Genomic DNA, 21,585 nt, shown 5'->3' with positions numbered 1-21,585 from the left:
TATGGTCTGGGAGTCTGTCAAACACGAACTCCACAGCACCATAATGGCTACACTGAAAACTGGGAAGTTTGGTATCAAACTTCTCAGCACAATAAATGCACACTGATGCCAGTGTACATTTTATTGTAAAATACACCACAGAGGGCACCTTAGAGGTGCCCCCTGAAACTTAACCGACTATCTGTGTAGGCTGACTAGTTCTAGCAGCCTGCCACAAACCGAGACATGTTGCTGGCCCCATGGGGAGAGTGCCTTTGTCACTCTGAGGCCAGTAACAAAGCCTGCACTGGGTGGAGATGCTAACACCTCTCCCAGGCAGGAATTGTCACACCTGGCGGTGAGCCTCAAAGGCTCACCTCCTTTGTGCCAACCCAGCAGGACACTCCAGCTAGTGGAGTTGCCCGCCCCCTCCGGCCAGGCCCCACTTTTTGGCGGCAAGGCCGGAGAAAATAATGAGAATAACAAGGAGGAGTCACTGGCCAGTCAGGACAGCCCCTAAGGTGTCCTGAGCTGAGGTGACTCTAACTTTTAGAAATCCTCCATCTTGCAGATGGAGGATTCCCCCAATAGGGTTAGGATTGTGACCCCCTCCCCTTGGGAGGAGGCACAAGGAGGGTGTACCCACCCTCAGGGCTAGTAGCCATTGGCTACTAACCCCCCAGACCTAAACACGCCCTTAAATTTAGTATTTAAGGGCTACCCTGAACCCTAGAAAATTAGATTCCTGCAACTACAAGAAGAAGGACTGCCTAGCTGAAAACCCCTGCAGAGGAAGACCAGAAGACGACTACTGCCTTGGCTCCAGAAACTCACCGGCCTGTCTCCTGCCTTCCAAAGATCCTGCTCCAGCGACGCCTTCCAAAGGGACCAGCGACCTCGACATCCTCTGAGGACTGCCCCTGCTTCGAAAAGACAAGAAACTCCCGAGGACAGCGGACCTGCTCCAAGAAAGGCTGCAACTTTGTTTCCAGCAGCTTTAAAGAACCCTGCAAGCTCCCCGCAAAAGGCGTGAGACTTGCAACACTGCACCCGGCGACCCCGACTCGGCTGGTGGCGATCCAACACCTCAGGAGGGACCCCAGGACTACTCTAAGACTGTGAGTACAAAAACCTGTCCCCCCTGAGCCCCCACAGCGCCGCCTGCAGAGGGAATCCCGAGGCTTCCCCTGACCGCGACTCTTTTGAATCCAAAGTCCCGACACCTGGGAGAGACCCTGCACCCGCAGCCCCCAGGACCTGAAGGACCGGACTTTCACTGGAGGAGTGACCCCCAGGAGTCCCTCTCCCTTGCCCAAGTGGAGGTTTCCCCGAGGAACCCCCCCCTTGCCTGCCTGCAGCGCTGAAGAGATCCCTAGATCTCCCATTGACTTCCATTACAAACCCGACGCTTGTTTCTACACTGCACCCGGCCGCCCCCGCGCTGCTGAGGGTGAAATTTCTGTGTGGGCTTGTGTCCCCCCCGGTGCCCTACAAAACCCCCCTGGTCTGCCCTCCGAAGACGCGGGTACTTACCTGCAAGCAGACCGGAACCGGGGCACCCCCTTCTCTCCATTCTAGCCTATGTGTTTTGGGCACCACTTTGAACTCTGCACCTGACCGGCCCTGAGCTGCTGGTGTGGTGACTTTGGGGTTGCTCTGAACCCCCAACGGTGGGCTACCTTGGACCAAGAACTGAACCCTGTAAGTGTCTTACTTACCTGGTAAAACTAACAAATACTTACCTCCCCTAGGAACTGTGAAAATTGCACTAAGTGTCCACTTTTAAAACAGCTATTTGTGAATAACTTGAAAAGTATACATGCAATTTTGATGATTTGAAGTTCCTAAAGTACTTACCTGCAATACCTTTCGAAGGAGATATTACATGTAGAATTTGAACCTGTGGTTCTTAAAATAAACTAAGAAAAGATATTTTTCTATATAAAAACCTATTGGCTGGATTTGTCTCTGAGTGTGTGTACCTCATTTATTGTCTATGTGTATGTACAACAAATGCTTAACACTACTCCTTGGATAAGCCTACTGCTCGACCACACTACCACAAAATAGAGCATTAGTATTATCTATTTTTACCACTATTTTACCTCTAAGGGGAACCCTTGGACTCTGTGCATGCTATTCCTTACTTTGAAATAGCACATACAGAGCCAACTTCCTACATTGGTGGATCAGCGGTGGGGTACAAGACTTTGCATTTGCTGGACTACTCAGCCAATACCTGATCACACGACAAATTCCAAAATTGTCATTAGAAATTGATTTTTGCAATTTGAAAAGTTTTCTAAATTCTTAAAAGACCTGCTAGGGCCTTGTGTTAGATCCTGTTTAGCATTTCTTTTAGAGTTTAAAAGTTTGTTAAAAGTTTGAATTAGATTCTAGAATCAGTTTTAGTCTCTTAAAAAGTATTCCAACTTTTAGAAGCATAATGTCTAGCACAGATGTGAATGTGGTGGAACTCGACACCACACCTTACCTCCATCTACAGATGAGAGAGCTAAGGTCACTCTGTAAACTAAAGAAAATAACAATGGGCCCCAAACCTACCAAAATACAGCTCCAGGAGCTTTTGGCAGAGTTTGAAAAGGCCAACCCCTCTGAGGGTGGCAACTCAGAGGAAGAGGATAGTGACTTGGAGGACAATTCCCCCCTACCAGTCCTATCTAGGGAGAACAGGGTCCCTCAAACCCTGACTCCTAAAATAATAGTCAGAGATGCTGGTTCCCTCACAGGAGAGACCAACACCTCTGAAATCACTGAGGATAGCCCCAGTGAAGAGGACATCCAGTTAGCCAGGATGGCCAAAAGATTGGCTTTGGAAAGACAGATCCTAGCCATAGAGAGGGAAAGACAAGAGATGGGCCTAGGACCCATCAATGGTGGCAGCAACATAAATAGGGTCAGAGATTCTCCTGACATGTTGAAAATCCCTAAAGGGATTGTAACTAAATATGAAGATGGTGATGACATCACCAAATGGTTCACAGCTTTTGAGAGGGCTTGTGTAACCAGAAAAGTGAACAGATCTCACTGGGGTGCTCTCCTTTGGGAAATGTTCACAGGAAAGTGTAGGGATAGACTCCTCACACTCTCTGGACAAGATGCAGAATCTTATGACCTCATGAAGGGTACCCTGATTGAGGGCTTTGGATTCTCCACTGAGGAGTACAGGATTAGGTTCAGGGGGGCTCAAAAATCCTCGAGCCAGACCTGGGTTGACTTTGTTGACTACTCAGTGAAAACACTAGATGGTTGGATTCAAGGCAGTGGTGTAAGTAATTATGATGGGCTGTACAATTTATTTGTGAAAGAACACCTGTTAAGTAATTGTTTCAATGATAAACTGCATCAGCATCTGGTAGACCTAGGACCAATTTCTCCCCAAGAATTGGGAAAGAAGGCGGACCATTGGGTCAAGACAAGGGTGTCCAAGACTTCAACAGGGGGTGACCAAAAGAAAGGGGTCACAAAGACTCCCCAGGGGAAGGGTGATGAGACAACCAAAACTAAAAATAGTAAAGAGTCTTCTACAGGCCCCCAAAGACCTGCACAGGAGGGTGGGCCCAGAGCCTCTTCACAAAACAATGGGTACAAGGGTAAAAACTTTGATCCCAAAAAGGCCTGGTGTCATAGCTGTAAACAGCATGGACACCAAACTGGAGACAAGGCCTGTCCCAAGAAAGGTTCCACTCCAAACTCCCATCCAGGTAACACTGGTATGGCTAGTCTCCAAGTGGGATCAACAGTGTGCCCAGAGCAAATCAGGGTCCACACTGAAGCTACTCTAGTTTCTGAGGGTGGGGTGGATTTAGCCACACTAGCTGTCTGGCCGCCTAACATGCAAAAATACAGACAGCAACTCTTAATTAATGGGACTAGAATAGAGGGCCTGAGGGATACAGGTGCCAGTGTCACCATGGTGACAGAGAAACTGGTTTCCCCTGGCCAATACCTGACTGGAAAAACTTACACAGTCACCAACGCTGACAATCAGAGAAAAGTACATCCCATGGCAATGGTTACTTTAGAATGGGGAGGGGTCAATGGCCTGAAACAGGTGGTGGTCTCCTCAAATATCCCAGTGGACTGTCTGCTTGGAAATGACCTGGAGTCCTCAGCATGGGCTGAGGTAGAACTAAAAACCCATGCAGCAATGCTGGGTATCCCTGAACTGGTGTGTGTGAAAACAAGAGCACAATGCAAGGCACAGGGTGAAAAAGTAGAGCTGGAGTCTGGAAAAATGGCCCAGCCTACCAAGAGAACCGGAAAGTCAGTTGGGAAACCAACTGCAACACAGCAAAAGAAAGGGAACCTCTCTTCTCAGGAAGAAGTTCTGCCCTCTGAGGGAACTGAGCCTTTGGAGCTTGAACCTTACCAGGTTGAGCTCTTAGGCCCAGGGGGACCCTCCAGGGAGGAGCTGTGTAAGGGACAAGAAACCTGTCCCTCTCTTGAAGGCCTTAGGCAGCAAGCTGCTGAAGAGTCCAAAGGCAAGAAAAATGGAACGCATAGGGTCTATTGGGAGGATGGACTCCTGTACACTGAGGCCAGAGACCCCAAACCTGGTGCCACTAGGAGAGTGGTAGTGCCTCAGCTGTTCAGAGAGTTCATCCTAACATTGGCCCATGACATTCCCCTTGCTGGACATTTGGGACAAACCAAGACGTGGGAGAGGTTAGTCAACCACTTCTACTGGCCCAATATGTCCAACATGGTTAAGGAGTTTTGCCTCTCCTGCCCCACCTGTCAAGCCAGTGGTAAGACAGGTGGGCATCCAAAGGCCCCCCTCATTCCACTTCCAGTGGTGGGGGTGCCCTTTGAAAGAGTGGGTGTGGACATAGTTGGTCCACTGGAACCTCCCACAGCCTCAGGAAATATGTATATCCTGGTAGTAGTGGATCATGCTACCAGGTATCCTGAAGCTATTCCCCTTAGGTCGACTACTGCCCCGGCAGTAGCCAAGGCCCTCATTGGTATCTTTACCAGAGTGGGTTTCCCTAAGGAGGTGGTATCTGACAGAGGTACCAACTTCATGTCAGCATACCTAAAGCACATGTGGAATGAGTGTGGAGTGACTTATAAATTCACTACACCTTACCATCCACAAACTAATGGCTTAGTTGAGAGATTCAACAAGACATTAAAGGGCATGATCATGGGGCTCCCAGAAAAACTCAAAAGGAGATGGGATGTCCTCCTGCCATGTCTGCTTTTCGCTTACAGGGAGGTACCACAGAAGGGAGTAGGGTTCTCACCCTTTGAACTTCTGTTTGGTCATCCTGTAAGGGGACCACTTGCCCTTGTTAAAGAAGGCTGGGAGAGACCTCTCCATGAGCCTAAACAGGACATAGTGGACTATGTACTTGGCCTTCGCTCTAGAATGGCAGAGTACATGGAAAAGGCAACCAAAAACCTTGAGGCCAGCCAACAGCTCCAGAAGTTTTGGTATGACCAAAAGGCTGCACTGGTTGAGTTCCAACCAGGGCAGAAGGTCTGGGTTCTAGAGCCTGTGGCTCCCAGGGCACTCCAGGACAAATGGAGTGGCCCTTACCCAGTACTAGAGAGGAAGAGTCAGGTCACCTACTTGGTGGACCTGGGCACAAGCAGGAGCCCCAAAAGGGTGATCCATGTAAACCGCCTTAAGCTCTTCCACGACAGGGCTGATGTCAATCTGTTGATGGTAACAGATGAGGATCAGGAGGCAGAGAGTGAACCTCTCCCTGATCTTCTGTCATCAGACCCAAAAGATGGTACAGTAGATGGAGTGATCTACTCAGACACCCTCTCTGGCCAACAGCAAGCTGATTGTAGGAGAGTCCTACAACAGTTTCCTGAACTCTTCTCCTTAACCCCTGGTCAGACACACCTGTGTACCCATGATGTGGACACAGGAGACAGCATGCCTGTCAAGAACAAAATCTTTAGACAATCTGACCATGTTAAAGAAAGCATCAAGGTGGAAGTCCACAAGATGCTGGAATTGGGAGTCATTGAGCGCTCTGACAGCCCCTGGGCTAGCCCAGTGGTCTTAGTCCCCAAACCTCACACCAAAGATGGAAAGAAAGAGATGAGGTTTTGTGTGGACTACAGAGGGCTCAATTCTGTCACCAAGACAGATGCCCATCCAATTCCAAGAGCTGATGAGCTCATTGATAAATTAGGTGCTGCCAAATTTCTAAGTACCTTTGACTTGACAGCAGGGTACTGGCAAATAAAAATGGCACCGGGAGCAAAAGAAAAGACAGCATTCTCCACACCTGATGGGCATTATCAGTTTACTGTTATGCCCTTTGGTTTAAAGAATGCCCCTGCCACCTTCCAAAGGTTGGTGAATCAAGTCCTTGCTGGCTTGGAGTCCTTTAGCACAGCTTATCTTGATGATATTGCTGTCTTTAGCTCCACCTGGCAGGATCACCTGGTCCACCTGAGGAAGGTTTTGAAGGCTCTGCAATCTGCAGGCCTCTCTATCAAGGCATCCAAATGCCAGATAGGGCAGGGAACTGTGGTTTACTTGGGACACCTTGTAGGTGGAGGCCAAGTTCAGCCACTCCAACCCAAGATCCAGACTATTCTGGACTGGGTAGCTCCAAAAACCCAGACTCAAGTCAGGGCATTCCTTGGCTTGACTGGGTATTACAGGAGGTTTGTGAAGGGATATGGATCCATTGTGACAGCCCTCACTGAACTCACCTCCAAGAAAATGCCCAAGAAAGTAAACTGGACTGTGGACTGCCAACAGGCCTTTGACACCCTGAAACAGGCAATGTGCTCAGCACCAGTTCTCAAAGCTCCAGATTATTCTAAGCAGTTCATTGTGCAGACTGATGCCTCTGAACATGGGATAGGGGCAGTTTTGTCCCAAACAAATGATGATGGCCTTGACCAGCCTGTTGCTTTCATTAGCAGGAGGTTACTCCCCAGGGAGCAGCGTTGGAGTGCCATTGAGAGGGAGGCCTTTGCTGTGGTTTGGTCCCTGAAGAAGCTGAGACCATACCTCTTTGGGACTCACTTCCTAGTTCAAACCGACCACAGACCTCTCAAATGGCTGATGCAAATGAAAGGTGAAAATCCTAAACTGTTGAGGTGGTCCATCTCCCTACAGGGAATGGACTTTATAGTGGAACACAGACCTGGGACTGCCCATGCCAATGCAGATGGCCTTTCCAGGTTCTTCCACTTAGAAAATGAAGACTCTCTTGGGAAAGGTTAGTCTCATCCTCTTTCGTTTGGGGGGGGGTTGTGTAAGGAAATGCCTCCTTGGCATGGTTGCCCCCTGACTTTTTGCCTTTGCTGATGCTATGTTTACAATTGAAAGTGTGCTGAGGCCTGCTAACCAGGCCCCAGCACCAGTGTTCTTTCCCTAACCTGTACTTTTGTGTCCACAATTGGCAGACCCTGGCATCCAGATAAATCCCTTGTAACTGGTACTTCTAGTACCAAGGGCCCTGATGCCAAGGAAGGTCTCTAAGGGATGCAGCATGTCTTATGCCACCCTGGAGACCTCTCACTCAGCACAGACACACCGCTTGCCAGCTTGTGTGTGCTAGTGAGGACAAAACGAGTAAGTCGACATGGCACTCCCCTCAGGGTGCCATGCCAGCCTCTCACTGCCTATGCAGTATAGGTAAGACACCCCTCTAGCAGGCCTTACAGCCCTAAGGCAGGGTGCACTATACCATAGGTGAGGGTACCAGTGCATGAGCATGGTACCCCTACAGTGTCTAAACAAAACCTTAGATATTGTAAGTGCAGGGTAGCCATAAGAGTATATGGTCTGGGAGTCTGTCAAACACGAACTCCACAGCACCATAATGGCTACACTGAAAACTGGGAAGTTTGGTATCAAACTTCTCAGCACAATAAATGCACACTGATGCCAGTGTACATTTTATTGTAAAATACACCACAGAGGGCACCTTAGAGGTGCCCCCTGAAACTTAACCGACTATCTGTGTAGGCTGACTAGTTCTAGCAGCCTGCCACAAACCGAGACATGTTGCTGGCCCCATGGGGAGAGTGCCTTTGTCACTCTGAGGCCAGTAACAAAGCCTGCACTGGGTGGAGATGCTAACACCTCTCCCAGGCAGGAATTGTCACACCTGGCGGTGAGCCTCAAAGGCTCACCTCCTTTGTGCCAACCCAGCAGGACACTCCAGCTAGTGGAGTTGCCCGCCCCCTCCGGCCAGGCCCCACTTTTTGGCGGCAAGGCCGGAGAAAATAATGAGAATAACAAGGAGGAGTCACTGGCCAGTCAGGACAGCCCCTAAGGTGTCCTGAGCTGAGGTGACTCTAACTTTTAGAAATCCTCCATCTTGCAGATGGAGGATTCCCCCAATAGGGTTAGGATTGTGACCCCCTCCCCTTGGGAGGAGGCACAAGGAGGGTGTACCCACCCTCAGGGCTAGTAGCCATTGGCTACTAACCCCCCAGACCTAAACACGCCCTTAAATTTAGTATTTAAGGGCTACCCTGAACCCTAGAAAATTAGATTCCTGCAACTACAAGAAGAAGGACTGCCTAGCTGAAAACCCCTGCAGAGGAAGACCAGAAGACGACTACTGCCTTGGCTCCAGAAACTCACCGGCCTGTCTCCTGCCTTCCAAAGATCCTGCTCCAGCGACGCCTTCCAAAGGGACCAGCGACCTCGACATCCTCTGAGGACTGCCCCTGCTTCGAAAAGACAAGAAACTCCCGAGGACAGCGGACCTGCTCCAAGAAAGGCTGCAACTTTGTTTCCAGCAGCTTTAAAGAACCCTGCAAGCTCCCCGCAAAAGGCGTGAGACTTGCAACACTGCACCCGGCGACCCCGACTCGGCTGGTGGCGATCCAACACCTCAGGAGGGACCCCAGGACTACTCTAAGACTGTGAGTACAAAAACCTGTCCCCCCTGAGCCCCCACAGCGCCGCCTGCAGAGGGAATCCCGAGGCTTCCCCTGACCGCGACTCTTTTGAATCCAAAGTCCCGACACCTGGGAGAGACCCTGCACCCGCAGCCCCCAGGACCTGAAGGACCGGACTTTCACTGGAGGAGTGACCCCCAGGAGTCCCTCTCCCTTGCCCAAGTGGAGGTTTCCCCGAGGAACCCCCCCCTTGCCTGCCTGCAGCGCTGAAGAGATCCCTAGATCTCCCATTGACTTCCATTACAAACCCGACGCTTGTTTCTACACTGCACCCGGCCGCCCCCGCGCTGCTGAGGGTGAAATTTCTGTGTGGGCTTGTGTCCCCCCCGGTGCCCTACAAAACCCCCCTGGTCTGCCCTCCGAAGACGCGGGTACTTACCTGCAAGCAGACCGGAACCGGGGCACCCCCTTCTCTCCATTCTAGCCTATGTGTTTTGGGCACCACTTTGAACTCTGCACCTGACCGGCCCTGAGCTGCTGGTGTGGTGACTTTGGGGTTGCTCTGAACCCCCAACGGTGGGCTACCTTGGACCAAGAACTGAACCCTGTAAGTGTCTTACTTACCTGGTAAAACTAACAAATACTTACCTCCCCTAGGAACTGTGAAAATTGCACTAAGTGTCCACTTTTAAAACAGCTATTTGTGAATAACTTGAAAAGTATACATGCAATTTTGATGATTTGAAGTTCCTAAAGTACTTACCTGCAATACCTTTCGAAGGAGATATTACATGTAGAATTTGAACCTGTGGTTCTTAAAATAAACTAAGAAAAGATATTTTTCTATATAAAAACCTATTGGCTGGATTTGTCTCTGAGTGTGTGTACCTCATTTATTGTCTATGTGTATGTACAACAAATGCTTAACACTACTCCTTGGATAAGCCTACTGCTCGACCACACTACCACAAAATAGAGCATTAGTATTATCTATTTTTACCACTATTTTACCTCTAAGGGGAACCCTTGGACTCTGTGCATGCTATTCCTTACTTTGAAATAGCACATACAGAGCCAACTTCCTACACACACTGATGCCAGTGTGGAATTTATTTTAAAAATGCACACAGACGGCATCTTAGAGATGCCCCATGTATTTCTCAGTCCACAAACTGACTGGTCTGTGCCAGCCTGCCACTAAAAAACGAGTTTCTGACCCCCTGGGGCGAGAGCCTTTGTGCTCTGAGGCCAGAAACAGGTGCTTCACACCTCCCCCCTGCAGGAACTGTAAAACCTAGCGGTGAGCCTCAAAGGCTCAGGCCTCTGGTTACAGTGCCCCAGGGCACTCCAGCTAGTGGAGATGCCCGCCCTCTGGACAAGCCCCCACTTTGGGTGGCCAGTTCGGGGGGAACTTAAGAAAAAGAGTGACGACCACTTCAGCTGGGACCCAACCCTAAGTTTTCCAGAGCTCAAGTGACCCTCTCCCTGCACAATCCTCCATCTTGGTTTGGAGGACAGGGACCAATAGGGATAGGACTGTGCCCCCCCCCCCCCCCCCCAAAGAGAGTAGACACAAGGAGGGTGTAGCCACCCTTAGGGACAGTAGCCTTTGGCTACTGCCCTCTTACCCCCTAAAACGCCCCAAAATCTTGTATTTAAGGGCTCCCTGAACCAAGCTAGTGAGATTCCTGACGACCTCACAAGGAGGACTGCTGAGCTGACAACCCAGCAGAGAAGAGAAGGCGACAACAACTGACTCTGCCCCAGCCATACCGGCCCTTCTCCTGCTTCAAAAAGCTGCAAAAGAAGAGCAGCGCACTCTGCAGGTCCAGCGACTTCTGAGAAGCCTCCAGAGGACTGTCTGCATCACAGAGGACCAAGAAACTCCCATGAACAGCAGACCGTTCCAAAAGAAAAGAAGAAACTGCTTCTAAAGGAATCCCACCTCACTCCAGAAGCTTGAGTCCTAACCACTTTGCACCCGATGCCCACGGTCAGAGTCCAGGTGGCCCAATTGACCAGAGAGAACCCCCAGGCAATGGCGAGCAAGTGCCCACCCTGGGTTGACATCTCAACCCCTCCACGACTACACCTGCAGAGGGAATCCCGAGGACCCCACTGACCGCAGCTGCCCTGGACGAAGATAACTGACGCCAAAAGACCCACTGCATCTGCAGCCCCCAGGCTTTGGAGAATTCGAAACCCAGTGCAGCGATGATCAACAGGCGGCAGACTTGTTGTTATTTTTTTTTTTTTAAGTGCACACAGAGGTGCCCCCTGAAAGCCTACCAGGTACTAGTGGCTTGACTGACTGGTCCTGAATAGTTCAGCCACCATAGACACATTTCTGCCACCCTGCACTCATTGTAATGCCCCATAATTGAGTATTTAGGTGGCACCTCTGACCCCAAGATCAGGTTTGTAGGAAAATGGCTCCTTGTTGCAGTTACGGAGTTTGTCAAAATGAACTCCAGTTCCATAATGGCTACACTGAGTCCTGGGAAGTTTGGTATCAAACTTCTCAGAATAATAAACCCACACTGATGGCAGTGTTGGATTTATAAAATGCACACACATGGCATCTTAGAGATGCCCCCTGTATTTTACCAATTCCTTCTGTGCAGGACTGACTGGTCTGTGCCCGCCTGCCACTGAAAGACAAGTTTTTGACCCCCTGGGATGAGAGCCTTTGTGCTCTCTGGGGCCAGAAACAAAGCCTGCACTGGATGGAGGTGCTTCACACCTTCCCCCTGCAGGAACTGTAACACCTGGCGGTGAGCCTCAAAGGCTCAAGCCTGGTGTCACAAAGCCCCCAGGGCACCCCAGCCAGTGGAGATGCCCGCCCCCTGGACGAGCCCCCACTTTTGGTGGCAAGTCCAGAGGAGATAATGAGAAAAACAAGGAGTCACCACACCCTCACCAGGTCCACTCCTAAGGTGACCAGAGCTGAAGTGACCCCCTCCTTGAGAAATCCTCCATCTTGCTTTGGAGGGTTAGGCCCAATAGGGATAGGGATGCGCTCCCCTCCCCAGTGGGAGTGGACACGAGGGTGTAGCCACCCTCAGGGACAGTAGCTATTGTCTACTGCCCCTTCACCTAAACACACCCCAAAGTTTAGTATTTATGGGCGACCCTGAACCAAGAGATTCAGATTCATGACAACCTACAAAGAAGGACTGCTTAGTTGAAAAACCCCACAGAGAAGGAAGACAACTGCTTTGGCCACAGCCCTACCGGCCAGTCTCCTACTTCAGGGAACCTGCACCAGCGACACATCCTGAGGCCCAGCGACCTCTGCTGACTCACCTAAGAAGGATCAATAACTCCCATGGACAGCAGACCTGTCCAACCAAGAAAGAAGAAACCATCTTTAATGGGACTCCCACCTCACTCCAGAAGCGTCAGTCCCCAACTCTGCACCCGAGGCCCGTGTCCAGAGGAACTAACTATCCAGAGCGGACCCCCAGGTAACTCCGACAATGTGTCCACCCTGGGCTGACCTCCCTGCACCCCCACTACCACGCCTGCAGAGGGAATCCTGAGGACCCCCTGACCGCGACTGCCCGGGATGAAGATATCTGACGCCTGGAGAAGCACTGCACCCGCAGCCCCCAGGCTCGTGAAAAACCGACTACCGGTGCAGCAGTGACCAGCAGGCGGCCCTCATCAGTGCCCAGTCGGTGGCTTGTCCGAGAAGCCCCCCGTGCCCTGCCTGCAGCGTCTGAGTGATCCCCAGGTCCCTCTATTGAATCCTATTGACAACCTAATGCCCTGTTTGCCCACTCCACCCAGCTGCCCCAGTGCCGCTGAAGGTGTGTTGTGTGCCTACTTGGGGCCCCTCCTGTGCTCTATCAAACCTCCCTGGTCTGCCCTCTGACAGCACGGGTACTTACCTGCAAGCAGACTGGGACCTGAGCACCCCCCTGTTTCCATGGGTTCCCATGTTATTTTGGCTTCTGGTTGACCTGTGCACCTGACCGGCTCCGTGTTGCTGGTGCTGGGTGTTAGGGGTTGCATTGAACCCCCAACGGTGGGCTACCTGTGCCCAGGAGACTGAACTTGTAAGTGCTTTACTTACTGTGATAACTAAACTGTACTTACCTCCCCCAGAAATTGTTGAAAATTGCACAGTGTCCACTTTTAAAATAGCTTATTGCCATTTTATGAAAAACTGTGTACATTACTGTTTTGAATCAAAGTTCTAACTATACCTATGCAAAGTACATTTCATTGAATGTACTTACCTGCAATCCGAACCTTGTGGTTCTGATAAAAAATGAACAAAATAATATTTTTCTATATAAAAACCTATTGGCCTGGAGTTGTCATTGTGTTTATTTTCACTTATTACTTGTGTGTACAACAAATGCTCAACACTACCCCCTGATAAGACTAAATGCTCAACCACACTACCACAAATAGAGCATTAGTATTATCTATTATTGCCCCTGTCAAGCCTCTTGAGGAACCCCTTGACTCTGGACGCACTATCTCATTTCATATAGTATATACAGAGCCAGATACCTACAAGGATCTAGTGGACTCTGTGCACGATGTACTTCCTTTTAATGCACCATATAGAGTGCCAGCTACCTGGAGTGTCTACACAGTTTGCATCCTCATAATAAGCATAAAGAATGTAAATACTACAGAACCTTTTCTGCCAAGACATTGAAGGGCAACGAGGTCAGTCTACTTTTATGACTCAACAAGATGTCCCTATTGGAATCTGGTTCTCATAAGGTTGAGGGTTCAAGTCGCTCTCAACCTGAGCGTAAACACAAAAATGAAGTCTCTACCTCATGTGTCAAAGACTTAAAAAGGCTGAAAGCTACTGACAAAACCTCTGAGTCTGGAAAATCAGGCACTAAGGACTGTTCTTCAGGTTACACTCGGAAGAGATCTAATTCTTCTGTGCCCGTCACTCTTCAGAAAGAGTAATCGTCAGTGAACATTAGATAGTTGACGGACCCATTTTCGACGGCAGCTGCAGAGACCTTCATCAACGGTACGTTCCCTGTCGCTTCCAGTCACCACAGTGATAACAATCACTCCAACAAGGTTGACGGCGACCACCTTGCTGATGACTGCCATCCCATTGATGGTGGTTTTTAAATCTGTCATCAATACGTAATCAGTAGCCATAACGGTCAAAAGATCACCTCTTTGTCTGCACCATCACCGACGAGACAGATACAACTATCACCAACTAAGGTCTCCCTGTTGCCCGTAGGTTTTTGGCAGAGGAATCAGGAGAGGAAGGACTTTACGGTTCAGCATACAGCCCTTCTCAACTAAGGATCTTCTCAGTCTGTCTCCTAGCTCTTTACCCTAGCAGTGACTTCAGCCTAACTGGCAGAAGATTATTCTTTTGCTTCTTTCCATCAGGCTATGTCCCAGTATTAACTATTTCCAAAAGCAGTATTTTGATGAAGAGCCCTATAAGGAACACCATGGATCAAGGGAGGATATCATCTTAGTGCCTAACTCTTTGGTCACCAATTTGAGACACATGCTTACTGACTATTACAAGCACTTATCACTCACCCTGGGTTGTGACATCTGAGGATTTCATAATCTCCCAGAGAGAGCAGCTAAGCGTTTCGCTTTGCCAATGCCGTCAAAACAGACAGATTGCTTTCTTTGATTTTAAAGAGCCGTTTCAGAAATATGTGCGCTCTGTTCTGCTGATAAGCTACTTATAGGAAGAAGGGCTAAAAGTGATGCACAATCCTGTTACTGTCACAGGAGTGCTGCCTCGATTGGACAAAAAATACAAGGCACCAGACGATGCCTCAGCATGTCTAGTTGGTCATCCTCATTCGGACTCAGTGGTGGCTCAGGTGGCACAGAGGACGTCCAAGAATCCGTCTGCTCCGATTTCTGCACCTCCAGACAAAGAAGGTAGACGGCTAGACAATATTGGGAAGAGGTTCTCCTCCATGGTTAGCGTAGTGATAAGAGCTGCTAACTCACTAGCGGTGTTAGCCAGGTTTGACAGACGGCTATGGGCAGACATCGCCCCACATGTTGACCAGTTGCCGGAGGACGGAAGATCGGAGGCAAAGAAGACGTTGCAGGAAGGTCAGCGCACATCAGCGGAACTCATAGACTGTGCAGTGGACATAGCCACGACTGCATTGGCTAAAGGCTGCATCATTCTGGCCTGAGGTACAAAATAAGATTTTAGACCTACCTTTCGATGGCCAGGCATTATTTGGTAAACATATTGACGAGGCTTTACAATCTATCAAATCCGACACGGATACAGCAAGATCATTAGGGACTCTCCAGTTTCGAAAGCCTTCCTTTCGAGCTAGAGGACGTGGTCAGCCTTCATATAGAGGAGGATATCAGCAATATAGATATTCAACCTATCCTTCCTCCTCTCACCAGTTCCGTCAATACTACCCACAATGACAACCACCCCAAGCAGCTTATGGTAGATCTGGCACTAGGGGACGCTCAACTCGCCCTTCTAAAGACTCGGTTTGTAGAACCTGATACATCCGAGGCGCCGGCTACACCCAACTCTCCTCCTCTGGTTCTAGGCAGAAGGATATCCCTGTTCCTCAAGCAATGGCAAGGCATCACATCAGACAAGTGGGTCCTCCAATTAGTGAAACAGGGCCACAGTCCGGAGTTTATCAAACTACCTCACTCCAATCCTCCTCGCAGGACTCCTTCAAGGTATCCAGAACAACTCAAGAGGGAGATCAACAAGATGCTCTTCAAAGGAGCTATAGAGAAGGTACCTCGGTCACAGCGAGGAAGAGGGTTTTATTCCAGGTTCTTTCTCATTCGCAAGAAGTGGAAAGATTGGGAGGCTGATCCTCGACCTAAGGGAACTAAACATCTACTTAAAAAAGCAGTCGCTCCACATAAGCCTGCAGGATGTCCTCCTGCGTCTGAACCAGGGAGATTTCATGTATACACTAGACCTAAAAGACACATATTTCCACATTCCCATCCACCCTACCCACAGACAGTACCTGAGATTCATGGTAGCCGGAAGCCATTTTCAATTTTGTGTCCTCCCTTTTGGCCTAAAATCAGCTCCCAGAATATTCACCAAATGCCTAGCGCCAATCGCAGCTTTCCTCAGGAGAAAACTCCAGATATTTCGATATCTTGACGATTGGCTGATAAAAGCAAACACCTATGCAGGAGTGCGCAGATCAACAAGAAGGTGCGTTTCCTTGCTAAGCAGTTTAGGCCTCACCGTCAACTGGGAGAAGTCCAAACCTCTACCGGCACGCAGTATCACCTTTTTAGGGGCGAATCTGGACACGCAATCCACCAGTAGAGAGACAACAGAAGTTACTGACTCTAGCAAAGTCAATACAGGGAAGAAGCTGCATTTCTGTTCACCTGTTCAAATACTTGTTGGGTATGATGTCCTCATGCATATCTCTAGTTCCTCTCTGCAGACTAAAAATGGGACAGCTACAGAAGCAACTCAACTATCAATGGCTCCAGATTTCTGGAATCTTCGAAGATCGGATAAACATAACCCCAGCAATAGCCAAAGCCCTGACATGGTGGTCTCAAAAGCATCATCTGTCCATCGGCGTTTCCTTTCTACATCGTCCAGCTCCGTGGACCATCACTACGGACGCATCTCTGGAGGGCTGGGGAGCCGTGTTGCAAGATATTCAAGTAAGTGGCAAGTGGCCACTAGAGTTGAGAGTGATGCACATCAATCTGCTAGAGCTCAGAGCAGTTTCTCGCTTTGCAGGCCTTTCCCCTGAAAATAGCAGGATCAGACGTAGTAAGAACAGACATTACCACTACGATGCATTACCTCAACAAACAAGAAGGCACGAGATCTCTCACCCTCTCCAAGGAAGCCCAAAGAATTTGGAATTGTGCCTTGCGGCAAGGCATCAGACTCATAGCGGTGCATTTGCCGGGGATAGAGAACAAGATAGCGGACTTGCTCAGCAGGCAAAGATCGAGCTTCCACGAGTGGTAGCTGGACCAGTACACAGTGGACTACATCTTTTCCCAGTGGGGAAAGCCAACCATAGACCTGTTCGGCAACAAGTGGAACACCAAATGTCAGTACTTCGCAAGCTGGCATCACCCAAAGGGATCTTGGGGGAATGAGTTTTCCATAGTTTGGTCAGACATCTTTGCTTATGCCTTTCCTCCAATCCCATTGATCCCAAGAGTCCTCACGAAGATGAAGGCAGAGCCATGCATCTTGATATTGATAGCTCCGTACTGGCCTCGCCAACACTGGTTTGCAGAGCTTCTTCTTCTATCAATGAAGCCTCACATTCCAATGAAACCGTCGCCACAGTTACTAACGATGAACAAAGGACAAATATCGCGCCCGGATCCTCAGTCGATGCGATTGTCAGCATGGCTCCTGGGCAGAGGGAGTTTGCACATCTGAATATCCCACAGGAATGTAGGGACATTTTGTCCAGAGCTAGAGCGGATAGCACTAATAAGGCTTACTCTTGCAAATGGAAAAGATTTTGTTTCTGGTGTCACCAGCGGCAAATTGATCCACTGTCCTCACCGCCGGAACAAATATTGCTGTATTTCTTGCATTTAGCGCAATCAGGCCTGGCGCATTCCTCCATAAAGGTGCATCTGGCGGCAATAGCATCATGCAGGCGCTCAGACTCTTCACCTTCGCTGTATTCCTCTTGTTTAATCAAACGGTTTCTAAAAGGGCTTTTCAGGGTCTTTCCTCCATTCAGACCTCCTCCTCCCTCGTGGAACCTGAATATTGTTTTAGCACAGTTGATGAAGTATCCGTTTGAACCGATTAATCGCACCTCTCTGAAATTCCTTTCTTGGAAAGTTGCTTTACTGGTGGCTCTCACATCAGCCAGACGGGTCAGTGAGGTACAGGCCCTCTACATACAAGAGCCATTCTTGCAGATTAAACAAGACAAACTACTGCTGCACATAAACCCGCATTTCATCCTGAAGGTCCCTTCGGACTTCCACATGAACGAGCCCTTAGTTTTTAAAACCTTTTTTTCCACATCCATCTACTCCTGCGGAAAGAGCATTACACTCCTTAGACGTTAAGAGATGTGTTCCATTCTACTTGGACAGAACTAAGTCCTTTCGCTGCTCTAATCAATTGTTCGTAGCTTACAGTGCACCCAGACGAGGCCAACCGCTCTCCAAACAGAGTATATCCAGATGGATCGCCTCAGCCATTTGAATCTGCCATCAGGCAGCGGGTAAACCTCTGCATTCGTCAGTCCGCGCTCATTCTACGCGGGCAGTTTCTTCCTCAGCAGTGCTGTTAGCAGGGGTTTCTCTGCAAGACATATGCAGAGCAGCAACAAGGAAGAGCTGCCATACATTAACAAGACATTACTGCTTGAAGCACTATCTCAAGGAGAGGTAGCAGTGGGTCAAGCAGTCCTTAGGAACCTCTTCAGGTGAAGGTGGGCCATCTCTTTCATCCCTCCATCCTAGATCAAGTATGCACATTGTTTGTCTCTTATGTTCGGCTACAGATTCAATACTTCATGTTTTTTGGAAAAAAAACAGAAAAGTGAAGAGAAGTAAAGATGGGGTTGACAGACGGTATTTTGTTTGAAGTATTCCTTTATATAAATATATACATATGTATTATTTATACAGGTGTTTTGTCACTTGGTTACAGTGTTACAATGTGCATAAGTACTGCTCGCTACTCTGATACAAGCATGTGAATCTATGAAAGTTCCAATACTGGAGTAAGAAAATTAGTTACTTACCTTTAACTGTAGTTCTCCAGTATTGGAATATTTCATAGATTCACATGCGACCCACCCACCTCCCCGGAGAAAACACACACACACACACACACACACACACACACACACACACACACACACACACACCTCGTCTGATTGGTGGATGCTCAAGTTTGGTCCTTTTCTTAAAATAACTCTGATAGACTGTTAAATTGAAGAGGCCTAGGGCCCTTTTGTTAATATATTTCAACACTACTTGTGTAATTTGTACCGGGGGCTCCCATCTTGATGACGGGGAATGATTAAAGCATGTGAATCTATGAAAGATTCCAATACTGGAGAACTACAGTTACAGGTAAGTAACTAATTTTCTTTTACTGTGGAGAGACTTGTTCAACCAATTGGCTAAAAACAGACAACTCTGCTTATGACAGGCTCTCCATGGTATAGTGCCAGAACAGTCTTTTAAAAGCAAACTTCACAGCACTAGGGAACTTAAATTTACACCTGGAGAATTAAATTATGAATTTGCAAAAACCTTTCTGATTTAGCGGCAGTGCAATTGGTACAACAGGTCACAGCTCCCACTCATAAACAAGTTCACTTAATAGACCCTATATTTACAAATATAATATATTATCTAATATGGTTAAAGATGATCCTGTTGATATTTACTGGTCAGACTAAAAGAGAATACTTTTTCAACTATGCAGAACTGGAAGTAAAATTATCATGCCACACCAACCCAGACTGTCATTGCTGGTCAAAGCTAGACACAGCATCATGGGAGAGTATTTACCAGCTCTTCCCCTGAAATTGTAGAGGATAATGCTGATAAGTACACCTGGATTGAGGCTTGGATGCGGAACGCCCGGGGCAGCCTAGCACCTCTGAGGCAAGGAAGGCCAGACTTTTCGAATGCTGGGAACCATGGTTTTCAGTGGAACTCGACTGGAAAAAAAGAACCCAAAAAATTGGAAAGTGTGTGGAGAAAACCTATGATATCTGTAAGGAGAATTCTTAGAAAGCAGTTAAGATATTAAGCACGTTGGGAAGTAAGATTTACCTACTTTTCCACTAAGATTAATAATGCGTTAAGCTTATCTAAAGAGCCAAACCTAAAATCAGTCAGGTCCTACTCAGTCAGAGGCTTGATGTAACCTGCTTGCTTCTTAGGCAAGGTAAATAATATCATCCTTATACTCCCAGGGGATTGTGGCATAATCCAGTCTCTCCAGATGCCACATGATATCAGCACAACTAAGTAAAACTGCCTTTCCAGAAATTAACTTGAAGGTCACAGATGAAACTTAAGTCAGTGAAATCAGGCACCCCGCAGGACCCAGCCCCCCCCCCAGAAATGATGATGAAAGGGGTAAAAGCAGTGTTTTGTATCTTGACAGATATGTTCAACTATTCATTACAGTCCAGGATGGTCCCGCCAGCATGGAAAGATGCTGTTGTGAAGCCTTTGCTGAAAAAACCCTCCACTGATCCCCCATAGTGTGAAAACTACAGAACGGTCTCCCTCCTTCCAGAGCCAAGTAAAGCCTTGGAGATGTTTGTAAATCTCTTTATTTCTTGAGACAAATGGTATCTTACATCCTTTTGAGACTGACTTTAGACCAGAAAGTAGTACAGAAACAGATTTGCTTGCATCTGTGGAGGAATGGAGAGCATTCCTAGATCAAGTCTTTTCAGCGGCTTAAATTCTTCTAGATCTGTGCCCAGCCTTTGATGCTATCTCCCATCCCATCCTGTCCTGATTCAAAGGCTGGAAGAGGATTGCATCTCTGGGTTGGTGCTAAAATAGCTTGCCTCCTTTCTTGAAAATAGAACTTTTCTGGTGTGCAAAGAAACTCCGCTGTCCAAAGTCCACCTCCTAAACTGTGGGGTGCCCCAGGGTTTGTCACTAAGCCCCACTCTGTTAACCTATGTTCTCATGCTGGCAGAGATTGTGAAGTCATGTGGTTTTTCACTTGTGTGTAAGGCAGATGACACAAATCGTCATCTCCCCAAATAAGACGTCCAACCACCTTGATGACTGCTTAAAGCATATATAAGACTAGATGTCTGCGAGCGGTCTAAAATTAAATGGAGAAGAGACGGATGTGCTAGAGGTTGGAAACAATCCTGCTCACTGGATGGAATTGAGGTGACAAGATTATTTTGCCACTCAGCCCAACCCTAAATCAGCAGTCAGGAGCCTGGGCTTTTGGATCAACAGCAAGCTTTCTATGGAGGTTCAGGCCAAGATTTTAGCATCAAACAGTTTCGGCCTACTCCCCATGCTGAGAAAACTGTTAGAATGGTTGCCGGAACCCTCATGGAGAGTGGTTGTGCAAGGACTGATAAAATCGTAAGTAGATTATGGAAACTCTTTAAATCTGTGGAGTCCCATATCTGTTGTGAAAAGACTCCAGGTAATCCAAAACACTGCAGCACAGATTTTTTTAAAAATCCCCAAGAAGCAGTTGGCTGCAGCGTCCCTGGTGAGCTTGCACTGGTTTCCAGTAAACAAAAATAATCCAGTTCAAGGCATGCTGTCTTGCTCATTGAGCAATACCCAAGAAGGGGCCTTGGCTGACACAGAGTAGGACCCTACAACCCTATGATAAATTTTAACTCCACAAACCAGCAACTATTTGCGGTCCCTAGGATCAAGTAAACCAGGGGTGGGGGATGCTCATTTGCTTTCCTTTTTCCCAAACTCTGGAACGCTCTTCAGACAGGCATAAAGGTTGTCTCAGAACTAAGATTCAGAAAATTTGAAGACTGGTCTTGTCAGCTAACTTGCAGGCTTGGGACAATGCAATCGATGTGTCTCAAGGGTGGGAGGCATGTGTTGTAGAAATCTACAGGAATATAATAGAATAGCTGTGCTAATTCTTAAAGGGTGCGCCAGAATTGCTACCTCAAAGTATTGCCACTTCAAAGTATCAAACAACTCATTACATTAAGCCCAATTTGGCAATTAACAGTGCGCATCTTTTTTAAAAAAATCTGTTTGTTGCCTTTGATCTGTGTGTGTACTGCC

At 48.2% G+C, this 21,585-nt stretch overlaps 1 protein-coding gene across 26 annotated transcripts in view; it reads left to right on the top strand.

Moving 5' to 3' along the window:
• The window catches only part of UBAP2L (ubiquitin associated protein 2 like), a 756,258-nt gene that overhangs the window by 670,934 nt on the left and 63,739 nt on the right, over window positions 1–21,585 (top strand). The gene's annotated exons all lie outside the window — the stretch shown is intronic.

The sequence above is a fragment of the Pleurodeles waltl genome, chromosome 12, assembly GCF_031143425.1.
Source record: "Pleurodeles waltl isolate 20211129_DDA chromosome 12, aPleWal1.hap1.20221129, whole genome shotgun sequence".
NCBI classification, from domain to species: domain Eukaryota; kingdom Metazoa; phylum Chordata; class Amphibia; order Caudata; family Salamandridae; genus Pleurodeles; species Pleurodeles waltl.
Note: the sequence above shows the minus strand (reverse complement) of the source record. Positions and strands in the feature narration are given on the sequence as shown.